This window comes from Neomonachus schauinslandi, chromosome 14, assembly GCF_002201575.2.
Source record: "Neomonachus schauinslandi chromosome 14, ASM220157v2, whole genome shotgun sequence".
Classification (NCBI taxonomy): Eukaryota; Metazoa; Chordata; class Mammalia; order Carnivora; family Phocidae; genus Neomonachus; species Neomonachus schauinslandi.
The window spans coordinates 29,288,890-29,304,460 of NC_058416.1; positions in this window are offsets into that span (position 1 = coordinate 29,288,890).

Here is a 15,571-nt window from a genome sequence, read left to right on the forward strand (position 1 = left end):
TTCCCAATGCGGTAAGCAGCCTCTAAAATGGTTCATGGACCCCTCCCCATTTTTTATGGTCCTGTCCAACCCTCTTCCCTTGAGTATAGGCTGGACCTAGTGATTCCCTTATAACAAAGAGAATACATAAGAAGTAATGGATATCAATTCAAAGATTATGTTAAAAAAAGAATGGCTTCAGGGTGCCTGGGTGGGGCTCAGTCATTGAGCCTCTGACTCTTGATTTCAGCTCAGGTCATGATCTCAGGGTTGTGGGATCAAGCATCTCGTCAGGCTTAGCACTCAGCACTGAGTCTGCTTGGGATTCTCTCTGTCCCTCTTGCTCTGCCCCTCTCCCTGCTCATGCTCTTTCTCTCTCTCTCTAAAATAAAGAAATAAAATCTTAAAACAAAACAAAACAAAACAAAAAAACAGACTGGCTTCTTCTCTGAGACACTGCTCTTGGAGAAGCAAGCTGCCATGTTGTGTGTAGCCAGGAACTGATGTCTGTTGAAGCTTGTCAACAGTTACCTGAGTGAACTTGGAAGAGGATGTTCTGAGATCTGCCACCATCCAAGTGACTGAGCTTGGAGGCATATCCTTCCCAGCCCAGCCTTGAGATGACTGCAGTCCTGGCCATTACCTTGACTACAGCCTGTGAAAGATCCTGAGACAGAGGCTCAAGGCTGTATCTTGCTTGGATTCCTGACCCACAAAAATTGTGAGATAAGAAATTTCTGTAGATCTAAGCCATAATGTTTTGAGGTAAATTTTTATACTTTGATAGATAATTAAAATAGTCTCCCCAGTTCCAGTGGGACACCACCACTGGCCCTTTTTCTTAAAGCCCTAGACTACCACCACATAGAACCTGGACTTCAAGACCTTCTCATTCCATCTCTTAGTCCTAACCAAGCCCATGCTCAGCCCCATGCACCCATCGTCCTAAACCTGAGCTCCAGTGCTCCTCAGCTCACCCAGGGGGGATTTTGGTTATTTATAACAACTCATCAATGACTCACCTTGATTCTCCTAAGATATTGTGAGATAAATATTATCATTCCCATTTTACAGACAATGCTATTTTCACTCAGAAAAAATAAGCAACTTGCACAAGTAAGAAGTAGGATTTCTGACTCCAGGTTTAACAATATTATACTGAAGCTATCTCTGTTTTATTCTCTTATATATCACAGAGAAGCTCTGACAAGTTACTAAACAAAAAGAGATTTGAAAAATTATCAGACCATCTGTACTAAGTGCCGAGTAAATTTACTTGTTTTTAACTGTAATAAAGTATCATACTACTATAAAATATTGTTACTAATACACACATATGTATATATGCATGTGTGTGATTTTTTTTTTCCCTGTTTGAATCTTGTGGGAATCTACACAGTTAACTTTCAATTAAAATTTTCTCTAATTCTTGAGACTCATACATACTCCTTATGTGTACATTTGGATAATTAAATTTGACCCTGTATATATGATCAGATATAATGTATTTTTCCTCTGAATTTCATTGCTGAAGTTATTATTGATTTTTATTTTTATTTTATTTTGGTAAAGATTAAATAAGAAGGGAGTACCAATGTCATAACAAATACAATTCATAATGAATTCTCTCTATTGCTTGTGTTAAGGGACAGGGGAAAGAGAGATTTTTAGCATAAACCATCCCAGATCTTTAAATCTGTATGTAAAACTGGCACCAGTTCATCACTGCTTTTGCTGAGGAAAAAAAAATCAAAGTCGCCCACGAGGATTTTCCCCCCTTTTCTTTAATAATGGATACTTTCAGAGACCTCCTAAGGTCCCATTCCCCCTGTCATGTTTAAAGGGTTTATTGTTTCCAGAAAAGCTTTTGCTGCTCCCTCTGGAGACTGAGCTGATCCAAGGTAATATTAATTCTGTGCCTCTCTCTTGTCGGAACTCAACTTCAAATGGAATATATGAGATGAAAGCTGAAAGAGAGGTTATGTGGGCTGTCATCCGCCATTGTGTCTGAGGCATCAACTGTGCTCAGAACAAATTAGGTGTCAGTCTGGTAAATCACAGTCAGGAAGGCAAATCAGTTTATAGAAGACTTATTTGGTCTCCTGGAAGGCTCCACCATTCAGAGAACAGTTAATCTTTCTTTTCTTTTTGGTAATTTAAAAAAAAAAATTGAGATTTAGCTGGTCATTTTTATTGTCTCCTCAAACCCCTCTCCACTCACTCCTTGTTTCCCCTACAGGGATGAAGAGCTGTTGCTCTAAGCGACTAGACTAGTAGCATTTACAGGACGATTCACAGGGACTATTTCATTATTTTAGTCTAATTTCCTAAATGACAGAAGACCCCAGAAAAAGAAGGGGGGTGAGTCTGAGCAAGGGGAAGATGTGACTTAGCTGCTGGCCTTGTGTGTGGAATGTTTGCAGATCAAGGAGAAGGAGCACAGGGAGAAGCAGACAAATCACGCTCTCATGGGATTTGTTTCAGTTTTTTCAAGTCCTTCTTGATCCTATTAGACCCTCATTAAGAAGTTTGGATGGCAGAATAAAGGGAATTGCTTTTTACCTTGGAGGGTAGAATTTTGAATCTGTCACACCTTTAACCTGAGGGAAAAAAGAGACAAGAAAGAAGAAAAAATTGTATTTGTCATATTAGGCTATTCAATCATTTTTGCTTTAATCTGAAATTTAAAAAAAAAATCACTAAAATTTATAAAGAAATAGGGCACCAAAAAAACCCCCCAAAAAACAAACAAAAACCCCCAAAAAACAAAAAACCCAGACCCTAGACCAGGAGTCACTAGTGTTCTAGTTTTGACTCAGTAATTTCAAGACCTTGAGATAATTACTTTAATATGCTAGTTCACCCTCTTCTCATCTACAAATGGTGATTATTATTTCTACCCTTGCATTTGCGAACATTGTTATTGTGTGGATCAACTGAGAGAAAATCATAATGAAATATAACATGTAAAAATCAAAGGTGATATTATTACAAAGGCCCCACCACTTGGTCCCATCTGTGCCACCACTCTTCACAAGCACAGCGGTATTTATTCTTAAAATTCATCCACTGTAATTTGAATTTCCACTTTGCCTGTATTTGCCTTTGCTGCCAGATCTCCCAAATGTACTTTGGGTGCATGTGACTTGCTTCTGGAGGTATAATCAGAGAGCTAACCATTGCAACTTTAAATGATTTCCTGGGGTTTTGCCTAACAGTTCTGCAGAGAAAAAAGCATCGGGTACCAATAATTGCTACTTATTTCCTCATTTGGCTCAGCACCCTTATTTGAGATTTTGTACCCTTCCTAATAACCCATTTGTTTGATTGAACATCAACGTTTCTACCTGCTTGTTCCAGTCGTGTCTGTCTGTCTCTTTTGCCAAACATCTTGACTCCTGATCCTCCTTCTGGTCTGGGATCTAAATTCAATCACAAAGCATTTGTTCTAGACAACTTTTCTTTTTTCTGTTCCATTTATACTGAACTTGTAGCAACTCAGATGTAACATCAAATCTTCTTAACAGTCATGTTGCTTGTTCCCGTTAGCTTAGATTCTGATTTCCTCTCCTGTTTCCCTTGAGTTACTGCAACATCTTAATAGAGACTGATTCATCCATTTGGCTTATGGGCATGTAGAAAAGCACATCATGTCCCCTTCCTTAAAGCCTGTGTGGAGGCTGCAGCATCATATCAAGGAGAACTATGCACAAAGGTTCTAGGTGGTTACTAACACCTAACAGGGCCAATTTGAGAAGTGGAAGCCAAGGTGATAACATATACTTTATCTTCCAAAACTTCTACAAGAGATGATCAGAGGCCCGGTGGTTGGGATTGATATTTGTGATATATTCAAGTTTTCCTTTCACCTGCTACTTCTTCACACCTGTAATCTTCTCCTACAAAGGTATCACTCTTCACTTTGACCTTGTTTTAAAGATTAGTTACACTTTAATCTCTAGTTCATGATTGCTCACCCACTCTCCCTCTGGGATTTTGCTTTTTCCAATCTCTCTCCCCAAATGGCTCTTCTATTTCTACCGCTAATCCTCTATTACCAAATCTAACAATGCTCTTTGTTTCTCATACTCTTGGAAATCCTTGTGACATTTACAATGTCAGGTACACACTCTGTGAAAGGCTCTCCTATCCTAGTTTTCATGTCCTAAACATGCTTGTTTCTCCTTCATTCCTGACCACTCGTTTTTTTTAATTTTATTATTTTTTAAATTTTATTTTATTATGTTAATCACTATACATTATATAATTAGTTTTTGATGTAGTGTTCCATGATTCATTGTTTGCATATAACACCCAGTGCTCCATGCAGAATGTGCCCTCTTTAATACCCATCACCAGGCTAACCTCTCCCCCCACCCCTCTCCCCTCTAGAACCCTCAGTTTGTTTCTCAGAGTCCATAGTCTCTCATGGTTCGTCTCCCCCTCCGATTTCCCCCCCTTCATTTTTCCCTTCCTACTATCTTCTTTTTTTTTTTTTTAACATATAATGTATTATTTGTTTCAGAGGTACAGGTCAGTGATTCAACAGTCTTACACAATTCACAGTGCTCACCATAGCATATATCCTCCCCAATGTCCATCACCCAGCCATCCCATCCCCCCCAACTCCAGCAACCCTCAGTTTGTTTCCTGAGATTAAGAATTCCTCATATCAGTGAGATCATATGATACATTTCTTTCTCTGATTGACTTATTTTGCTTAGCATAATACCGTCTAGTTCCACCCACGTTGTTGCAAATGGCAAGATTTCGTTTTTGGTTTTGGTTTTTTTTTTGATGGCTGCATAATATTCCATTGTATATATATACCACATCTTCTTTATCCATTCATCTGTTGATGGACATCTTGGCTCTTTCCATAGTTTGGCTATTGTGGACATTGCTGCTATAAACATTGGGATGCATATGCCTCTTTGAATCACTATATTTGTATCCTTTGGATAAATACCTAGCAGTGCAATTGCTGGGTTGTAGGGTAGCTCTATTTTCAGCTTTTTGAGGAATCTCCATACTGTTTTCCAGAGTGGCTACACCAGCTTGCATTCCCACCAACAGTGTAGGAGGGTTCCCCTTTCTCCGCATCCTCGCCAACATGTCGTTTCCTGACTTGTTAATTTTAGCCATTCTGACTGGTGCGAGGTGGTATTTCATTGAGGTTTTGATTTGGATTTCTCTGATGCCGAGCGATGTTGAGAACTTTTTCATGTGTCTTTTGGCCATTTGGATGTCATTTTCTACACCCATCACTTCCCTCATCTGTCTATCTTCGGATCTTCCCCACTCTTTTCAAACTATACTAATTTTAAATTCTGGGCTCTGAACTCAAGTTTTCAGCCCTTCTCCTCACCTCACATCCTGACCGGTATTTCCAGCAACTGCTTAGGTATTCCATATCCATGCCATATGGGTGTATCTGATGCACTATACACAAAACTTAACTTCATCAAATCACTTTCTTCTCCTATATTTTTAGCTTATGTTTCACTCAAGAACTCTGACTGCAGTTTTTATAGTTATTTGCAACTCAAGCTCTACTGATTCTACCTCTCATGTAGATCCCAGGTGTGTCACTCTTCTGTCAGCTGTAGCCTCACTGCCATCTTTAATTAAAGTCCCTGTCATTTCTCAATCTGACTCCAAACATCCCCAACTAGTTTATTTTACCTCTTCCCTATTCAGCCCCAGCTCATGCAATACATGCTCTACCATATGTTCTTTCCACAGCTTTCAGAATATGTCATGCTTTTGTCTGCTTTCTTTTTCTCATACAGATTCTCCTCTGCTAAAAATGCTCTTTCTCTCCAGGTCAAATGCCTCCAAATGTCTTCTCTGAGTTTTGGTCCCTCCTGAGTTACCCCCACTTTCAATTGGCTTCAGATAAATTTGTCCACCTGTTAGGTATTTACAATTTGTTGCTATCTGTATTTTGGTGCTGGCACCAGGTTCAAACTAAAGTTAAGCACATCTTTTGTTTTGCCTCAGAGCTACTAATAATCCATGACTTTTTCTGATGAGAGAAACTGTGATTTCCCTTGATTTTTCTTTTCTTTTCTCCTTTTTTTAAAGTAGGCTCCATGCCTGGCGTAGAGCCAAATGCAGATTTTAAACGCATGACCCCGAGATCAAGACCTGCGCTAAAATCAAGACTCAGATGCTTAACCGACTAAGTCACCCAGGTGCTCCTCCCTTGATTTTTCTGATGGGAGAAACTGTGATTCCCCTTTCCTTTTCTTTTTTAACTCAAACACTGTCTCTTTGCCATCTTAGTAGAAAAGGGGTTTATTTGTTTGTTTCAAATTGTGTGGTTGTAAAGTGATAATTGTGCCTATTAAATTCTGGAGAAAGGCAAACCTGGATAAGCCAGTGGAGCTACATGAGGCCCCATGGGGTAGGCTGAAGCCACCTGGATTTATTTATATCTATTAAAATATCCTCTTGTATTATGATAGCTAGCTTTTAGGAGATCAAAGAAACCAGTGTGGAAATGTTTTTTTCTGACTGTGCAGCACACAAAAATCATTTAAATGTCACCTCAACATGTGCATATATCCAAAGCCCATCAGAGCATTAGGGAGCAATGGGAGCTGGCACTATGCCCGCATTGTTAGCCTTGCTCCATAATGATGGAAATAACAGGCAAAACAGAGACAATAGTAAGGAAGGTGGTAGAATGCATTGTGGCATGGGGACACAGTGCCTGTAATAGGATCCTTGAATATCCAGTTTTGTCTTGAAAAAGAAAATCAATCTGAGGATGGCTCTATAATTTCCATGGCTGGAGGTGATTTGTCAAAAAGCTCCTGCTCTGGTCTCTTTGGAGATGGAGCCCTGTGGTCATACAAGGTCTTAGCATTGAGATTAATCCCCCAAGTTTGGATGGCAGAAGCAGCAAAATTGGCAATGTGCCTGTCTACGCAGGTCGAATGCCAGAGGCCAAAGAGCAAATGATCAGCAAACAACAATGTTTCTGGTCATTCTTCTCCTAGGAAGATGTTTCTTTTTGTGAGTGTACTTCATGGGATGATTTTCATGACATTCAATTATCAAATATATTTTGCTATTCAAAGCACTTTTGTATTTATTCACTCATTGGGAACTCACATTTCTCCTGTAACATTATAAAGCATTAGAGCTGGAAAATTTGTTGGAGGTCGTTTCTCCAACACCAGCATTTACTAGGACCAAAAGAGATCTCGGTTTGGCTAAAATTGTGTAAGTAGCTTGTATTACTGGATCATATACCACTGATTTTTCACTCTAATAGCTTTTCTCATTACCCCAAAGAGCCATCCAGGTAAGAATTTGTTTATCAGATTCTTTGCAGGGTATAAAAGGAAATTATGGCTTCTGCAGTTGGGGAGGAGGGCTGTGTAGAACACTTTCAGCATCTAGTCTAGAGAGGTAGGTGAGTGAACAGTGCAAAGTGAAATGCTTTTCAAACAAATATATGCCAATTACACTTTTTTTTTTTTTTAGTATTAAATAGTGGGGCTAGTATTCATCTTGCCTGCTTGGTTTTCTCTCTGTGCTTTATTTTGGAAGAAATAATCATGTATAGAAATATGTAAGTATGAGAGAGGCACACTCCTAGTATTGAGGTTTGCCTCTCCTTTGGGCATTACTGAGGTAACTCCCCACACAGACAGGGCACATACCTTTTAGGTCATTCTCCCTGATGTGGTGAGTTGATTATTCGTCCTAACTATCTCATAGGTTACATAGCAATGATATTCCTTGACAATTCCTCAAACTTACTATAAAATATTTTAAAAGGATTAAACACTTGGATTTCTGATTTCAGTAGTGAGAAGTGATGTTTATTATATTAGCAGATTTCTTTCTCTAAAAATCTTTCATTTACATAGTTTCCCAAATCCAGTAGAAAAATCTGTTGGGCACACAGAAGATACCAAACACCTGTCACTGCACACAGCTTCCTCTCTTGAAGTGCTTTTATTTCCTACTCATCTAAATTTTACCTATTGTTTCAGATCCAATCAATGTCACATCTCTTATAGGAGGCATTTACTGAATAAAGAACAATAAATTTTCTGGATTTCTATAGCACCAGAGAGTTCTAACTGCAAATCTAGCATTTAAGGATAAGCTATGTTTTCTCTCTCTTTTTTCTTTCCTAATTACATCATGGGATTTAGTTAGAGTCTCACTAGAATTCTAGGAAATTCAAATTTTATGCCTTTAAAATATTCTATCAGAAGCTTCTGGAATTGTCAAGGAATAACTTTGTGATCTGGCCTTCAAAGAAGTTAGGGTGAGTAATCAAGCTACCATCTCTAGGAAAATCGTCCTTCAGCATGCCCTGCATGGGAAGTTACCTCAGCCAAGCCCAGTGGAGATCCTCTGCATGTTTTTCTCTCTGTTATGTCTTGTAGTGCTCTCAATGCAGGAATGGACCCAGAGTAAAAGCGGTCAGTAAGTATTTGTTGATTTATTTTACTTTCTCAACTCCCAACATCAACAAGAAAGATTCTGATAACTCCATTTGATAATAATTCTGCTATTGCCCCTGACAGACATTATTAGGTATCAACCAATTACAGTCCTTTCCCAAAGTCTGTCATGTTGTAGTTATATGAAATTGCACAAAACCATCTCATGCTTATCTTTAGTGCAGAAATAATAATTTTTGCTCTGCTCATCTCCAGAAGCTCTAGCGAGGAAAAGAGTCTTAAGTGAAATGGCCATAACATTCCTAAGCTTTATACATATGACAAATACTATTGTTATGACATTATCATTAGTGCTTACTACTATACATTTTGAGTCTTCATATTTAGCTTAATACTTTATGATATTCTATTTCATATTTTCTATCCTTTCTGCTCTTAGAACAGGTCAGAAATCTCAGCAAATATTGTTATTTTCTTGGATTTGAATCTATCATCAGACTCCGTATTGAGAACAGAGATACTGGTTCCAGTATATGAAAACAGAGGTGTAGAATAAGAAATCATTCAAATTTTCAGTTGAATTTTATATAATGGAAAAAAGAAGATGATTAGACTATATATCCATGGGAGACAACATTACATGAAAAAAAAAAAGTTTGTTTCGTGTTGGTGGGACTCCATCTGCAATCACAGCCACCCCGTCAAGAGGTCAGGAGATGTGATTATGGAAGGGGCAGCCTGCCATCACTATTTAATCATGCACACAGAACTGCTCACAGTAATCAGGAGCGACAGGCGGAGGGCTGCTATGTTTGGGGGGGGCGTGCAGGGAGGCAGCCCTTATCTGATGGGCTTCTCAGTACTCTCTCTCCTCCCCTCCAAAGGGTCACAGGCTGAACTGGCTGCACTGACTGTTATGTTGCCAGCCCGAGGTGACTGGCAGATGACTGAAGTCTTCACGCAGCTGGGTGACCAGGGATGCCTCCCCTACCCTCCTTGTCCACCTCTGCCCCAGCTGCCAGCCCAGAGAGACAGAGGAGCATAATTGCATTGGCATTGCTCCAGCACCCCAAGGGCTCATTGCCTGCACCCCCTCTCACCTCCTCTACCAGGCAAACAGAAAGGTTAATAGTTAACAATGTCGAGCTTGATTGCTCTGCTAAAGCATAGGTGTGGGGAATGCTCAGGTTTCAATCCAGGAAGCAGTATCTCCCGTGTCAGAGATAAAGACAGCTGGCATGGAAAGGAGGCAGCATGATAGTTACTTCTGGGCTGGGAAGCCACCCATGAAGTTCCGTGTTTTAGCTTTAAAACTAGTTCCCAGTGCGATGCTGTGAAAATAATGTAACCTTTTTTATTTAACCTTAGCTCTTTCCTTTGTCGAAGATGGCATTTAGAGACAAATAATCTCTAGTTTCTCTATGATCTCAAAAGGATCCTTTAAAGTTTGAAAACAGAGTTTTTGCACAGGAAGCCTGTCTACTTGCCTGCTATTCGATGGAAGGTTGTCATATGAAATAACCTAAAACAGTTCTAATATGGTCATTTAAGATTAACACTGGAAATTATTGTCTTAAGTAGTCCATTCCATTAAAAAATATTCAAATAGATCACATAAAAAACCCAAGAAATATTATTCAGCACCTGCTATGTGTTTACCATTTTCTATGCTTCTGTCTTCATCAGATTAATATATAGGAAATAATTTAAAGGCAATCAAAATTATGTATGTATAATTAAACTATGTGGCAACCGTGAAAATTTATTCTCTTCCCTCACTGACCTCCACCTCTAGGGAGGATAGCTGATCAAGAGCCTCATTCTGGAGTCAATGTCTGTATTGGCTAAGAGACCACACTTCAGCAGGGCTACACTAAGGGTTGACCTATTTCTGGGAAATTTGGGGCTCCCCTAATGGCTATGCCATACATTCTTTGGCTGGCATGGCAGTCTAGGATCCTTCCACCCAATATTTACTCCCTCTGTACTTCACTTGGCATCTGATTTGTATCATAGTTTTATAGTCCTCACAGCCTTCCCTGGCTCTCTCCCATTTTCCCTCATCCAGGCATCCCCAGTAAAATCCTTGCACAATAAATCTTGTCTGTCATGACATCTCCTTCTTGGATCATTCTAACTAACAAAGGCTAAAAATTGTGTAAGCTCTGTAGATATAAATAAACGTACAAATAAAGCATAAAGTAGAAACTGAAAATGGTAAAAGTTACTTCTGGGCTCAATCACGAGCTCTACCAATGACTAGCTCTGTAATCTAGGCTAATGATTTATCCTTTCTGTCTCAGTTTTGTCCCCTGTAAAATGGGGATAATAGTATTACTTACATCTAGGGCTTTGGGGAATACAAAATAAGTTTATCTGTGTAAAGCCCTGAAGACATGAAAAGATGCTCAACATCATTGATCATCAGGGAAATACAAATGAAAACTACAATGAAATATTACCTCACACCTGCCAGAATGGCTAAAGTCAACAACACAAGAAATAACAGGTGTTGGTGAGGCTGTGGAGAAAGGGGAACTCTCTTGCACTGTTGACAGGAATGCAAAGTGCTGCAGCCATTCTGGAAAACAGCATGGAGGTTCCTCAAAAAGTTAAAAATACAACTACCCTATAATCTAGCCATTACACTACTAGGTTTTACCCAAAGAATACAAAAATACTAATTCAAAGGGATACATGCACCCCAATATTTATAGCAGCACTGTCTATAGTAGCCAAATTATAGTAACAGCCCAAATGTCCATCAACTGGCAAATGAATAAAGAAGAGATGGTGTATATCATGGAATATTACTCAGCCATAAAAAAAGAATGAAATCTTGCCATTTGCAATGACATAGATGGCGCTAGACAGTATTATGCTAAGTGAAATAAGTCAGTGAAAGACAAATAGCATGATTTCACTCATATGTGAAGTTTAAGAAACAAAACAAATGAGCAGAGGAGAAAAGAAAAAGAGAGAGAGAGCGGCAAACCAAGAAACAGACTCTTAACTACAGAGAACAGACTGATGGTTACCAGAGGGGCAGGGATGGGCAGATGGGTTAAACAGGTGATGGGGATTAAGGAGGGCACTTGTGATGAGCACCAGTTGTTGTATGGAAGTACTGAATCACTGTATTGTACACTGAAACTAATATTGCACTTTATGTTCACTAACTGGAGTTTAAATAAAAGCTTTAAAAAAGGAATATCTCAAAAAATATTATATGAAAATGATAATCAAGATGGATAGCATTTAGTAAGTAATTTAATTTAATGCTCATAGCACACTTATGAGGCAAATTCCTATATTATCATTCCAAGTTGACAAATGAGGTACCTGAGCACAAACTGTGTTAAATAATCATTCTGAGGATGTAAAATAAGTGTTTCAGATGTACCTCAAATTCAAGAACATCTAAATTAAAGACCAACATTCTTCAGACAGACATCATCCTTGCCCTTGAAAGGACACAGTAAACTTGACAGAGCACATAGAGTCTGATGGGTGTTTCGCAGCCCTTGGTTGAGGTACGTGGGAAACTAGGAAGATTTATGCAATTCACTGATGTGCTATAGAGGTACTGAAGGATAGTAGATTGGTCAGAATTTGAGGAGGGCTAAAGTATCTTCCATGGTAGTTCCCACTTCCTCCATGAAGGCTTCCCTAACAATAGATAATGGACAATCTTCTCCACATCTGAATTTTTGCAGTTTCTTAATACTTAGGAAATAATTTTTATACTGAACACTAACTTTTAAAGTATAAATTTTATTTGTCCATTTAAACTGAAGTTCTTTGAGGGCAGGGCCTATTCTAGGTGCTCTGTGTAGATCTCTACCCAAGGAAGTACCCCAGAAAATATATTAAAATAATAGTTCAATTATATTCTCATCACGAGTGATTTACTGGGCACCTACTAATTCTTTTCCTATGGACAAAACATGTGTATTAGACACTGTTCTTTTCACCACGAAGCTCTAGTTTCTCTTAGGGAGAGAACATTTACCCATTTAACAGGAAGCCTTGTCACTTTCTGTATTTCCAACCTTTGCTGTGTTCCATACACATTCACACTTAACATGAAAGTTCAAGTGCCAAAAAGTGAAGGTGGTGGGGAGTCTTTCCAGTAATCAGCATGTGACTGGAACTGAAGGCCTTTCAGAGATCCCTGTTTAAAATCTGTTTTATTCATTCAGCAGCAGCAATTTCTTTAACAGCTACAGTTATAATTGAGAGGTTTGGGGGCAGAGAGAATTGATTTCGATAAAAGTTTTATTCTTTTACCAGTAATTCTCTTAAGTGGACTTCAGTGAATTACCTTTGTTATGCAGCTATTACCAGGGATAACCTCCAAATAACTGGGGCATCAGCCAAGGAATGTCTTAACTATAGTAAGGGAATGTAGCCCTCCTGAGAGAGGTAGATTTTTACCCCAGTGCTGGGGATAATAATCACAGCATAGCATTTGTCTTTCTGTAAAACTGGGCATTTGAATCTGGGACTACATAAATTAAAGCTCTTAACAGAAACTGTGGGAATTTTCCTTAGAAAATTTGTAAGAGGGAACTAGTTTTGCTTTTTTTGTCCACTACGGTGGCAATTAGTACCACATGGCCTATTCTGTTACAACCTGTACAGAGCTGTATGCTCCACCAATCTTTCTACCAAAAATATTCTGCCTAGATATCAAAGAAGGCTCCTCACAAAAGACGATGTTGGTGCTGGGTCTTCCAAAATAAACAAGAATCAGCCACTTAAGAGAAGCAAAGGAAAGAAAACATCAGTCAAATGAAAGCTAAGGACATAACCTAAATGAGGTGTTTGACTAATAGACAATGGAGCTTAAAGTCAGAGTATATATAAATTATTTTGAAATGAGAAATTTATAGAGGAGAAAAAACCGTAAGTTATTAAGGACATGAACATATGTTTAAACTCATCAGTAATAAAAAAAAAACCAAAAAACTAAACATTTCCAAGACTAGATATCACAACACCAGTTACATTGCAAAATGTTGGCAAGTAAGTAGGGATACAACAAAGCTCATAAACTTCTGGTAATAGGAAATAGTTGTTGCTATCCTGAAGAAGAATACAATGGACGTTATTAATTTAAATACACATAAACCATGTCCTCCTTCTGTTATGAAAAATAAATTATTAGATGAAAGCTCATAGCAAGAACTGGAAATCAAAAGTAATGAATAACTGAAAGTATGAAAAAGCAACAGAATAAGCCAGAACATGGGAGCTAAGATTCTGAAGAGCAAATATTCTAAGATGAGTTGAACATTTTGCATATAGCTTTTTCCCTTGAGCAATTTGCTGACTCCTAAATTGCACATGGACGTGGTTACATCCAAAAAACCATACAGAAAGCAATTTTTAAGGGACTAAGAGGCTAAATAGTTTTTTGTGTTTTTTTTTGAGTTTAAGGTCATGAAGAAATAGAAACCCATCCCTCCTAAAAACCTTAGAGTTTAGTTGTAATCTCACGAGAAATATGAACTAGCATTAATGACAGAATAAGGGCATAGCATACATTCACTACCTCACATACTTTATCCCTGGAGATAATGTAATGATATTTAGACCCTCTACATTTCTTCACATATATTATACAACATACAAACAAATTTTGCCAGCCACACTATGAAAAAAAAAAATGATCAAATTCAAGTGAAAAAATTACTCAGTAAATTTAGGCTAATGGATGACCAAGATATTAGTGTTCAGACATGAACTTTAAAATAAATATGATGATATTTGCATTCAAAAATAGATTTCAGAAGATACTGAATTCTACAAGATAATTGGTATCTATAAAACAATCAAATGAAAACACTAGAATTTTAAAAATAATTTCAATTAATAATTCAATATATGAGTTTAACAATACAATGTACAGTGCAGAAAATAAAATATCCAAAAGTGAGATATGTAAGTACAAAATATCAGTATTGAAGGAAAAATAACTACAAAAAGTAATCACAGAGAAATGGATAAAAACATAGCACATCATGGAGATGTCAAACATGTATGTAATTTCAATCCAAAAAACAGAGGGGATATTTGAGATAGATGAAATATCTGAGGATACACTTGTTAAGAATTTCCCAAAACTAATGAAAAACATAAAGCCAAAGAATGAAGAATCTATACAGTCACCAAGTAGTATAAATTGAGGGAATGATATACTTATTCACATTAGAGTAAATCTCTGGAAACCTAAAGATAAATTTAAAAATTTAAGAAATCAGCCAGATAAAATAAACATTTACTTTCAAAGCATAACAAAAACATGACAGCTGACATTTCAACAGAAACAATAGAATCCAGAAAACCCTGGAATGCCAGTTTTAAAGAGTAGAAAGAAGATAATGGCCAAGTTAGAATGCAATGCCTAGTGAAAATAAGTATCAAAACTGAAGGTAAAATACAGAACCATTGGGAAAAATAATTGCCGAGAATAGATTTGCACAAAAATAAAAACCTTATCTAGGGAACTTCTTCACATGGAAGAAACAGGATTCTTGAGGGAAGTAAAGCAATACAGAAAGAAATTAAAAACAAGTAAAAGATCAATTATGTGATTATATCTAAGTAAACATTTACTATTTAAATAATAATAATGATACTTTCTGGGATTTTAAATACAAATTTGAAATTTGTTGAATTTATACAACTAATAACAATAGAAAAATTCAGAGATAAATGGAGCTAAAGGGCCATATAGGGAGATATTACTTAGGATGTGGTAAAAGTATTAATTTAAAGTAATCTCTAATAAATCAAGGATGCATGTTTGTCTCCAGGGTAACCACTAAGAGAAAAAGAAAGCAGTGTAAAGTTTAAGTTACAATTTAACAGGGAGTATCAGGCAATGGATAGGATGAAATATTAAGGCAACATAAAAAAAAGAAGAACAAAATAAATGATGCAGATGGAAACAAATACTGAAACTAATTCAGATATAGCAATATTATACTTAATGTAAAAATATATGACAAACATTGCAAACTGGATATAAAAATAAATCTACTACATATGGCTTACAATTCTAAAATATGAGGAAAAAGGAAGTTTGAAAATAAAAGAATGACAAAGGTTAAATAATGCAAACATAAACCTAAGGAAAGCTAATATTATATAAG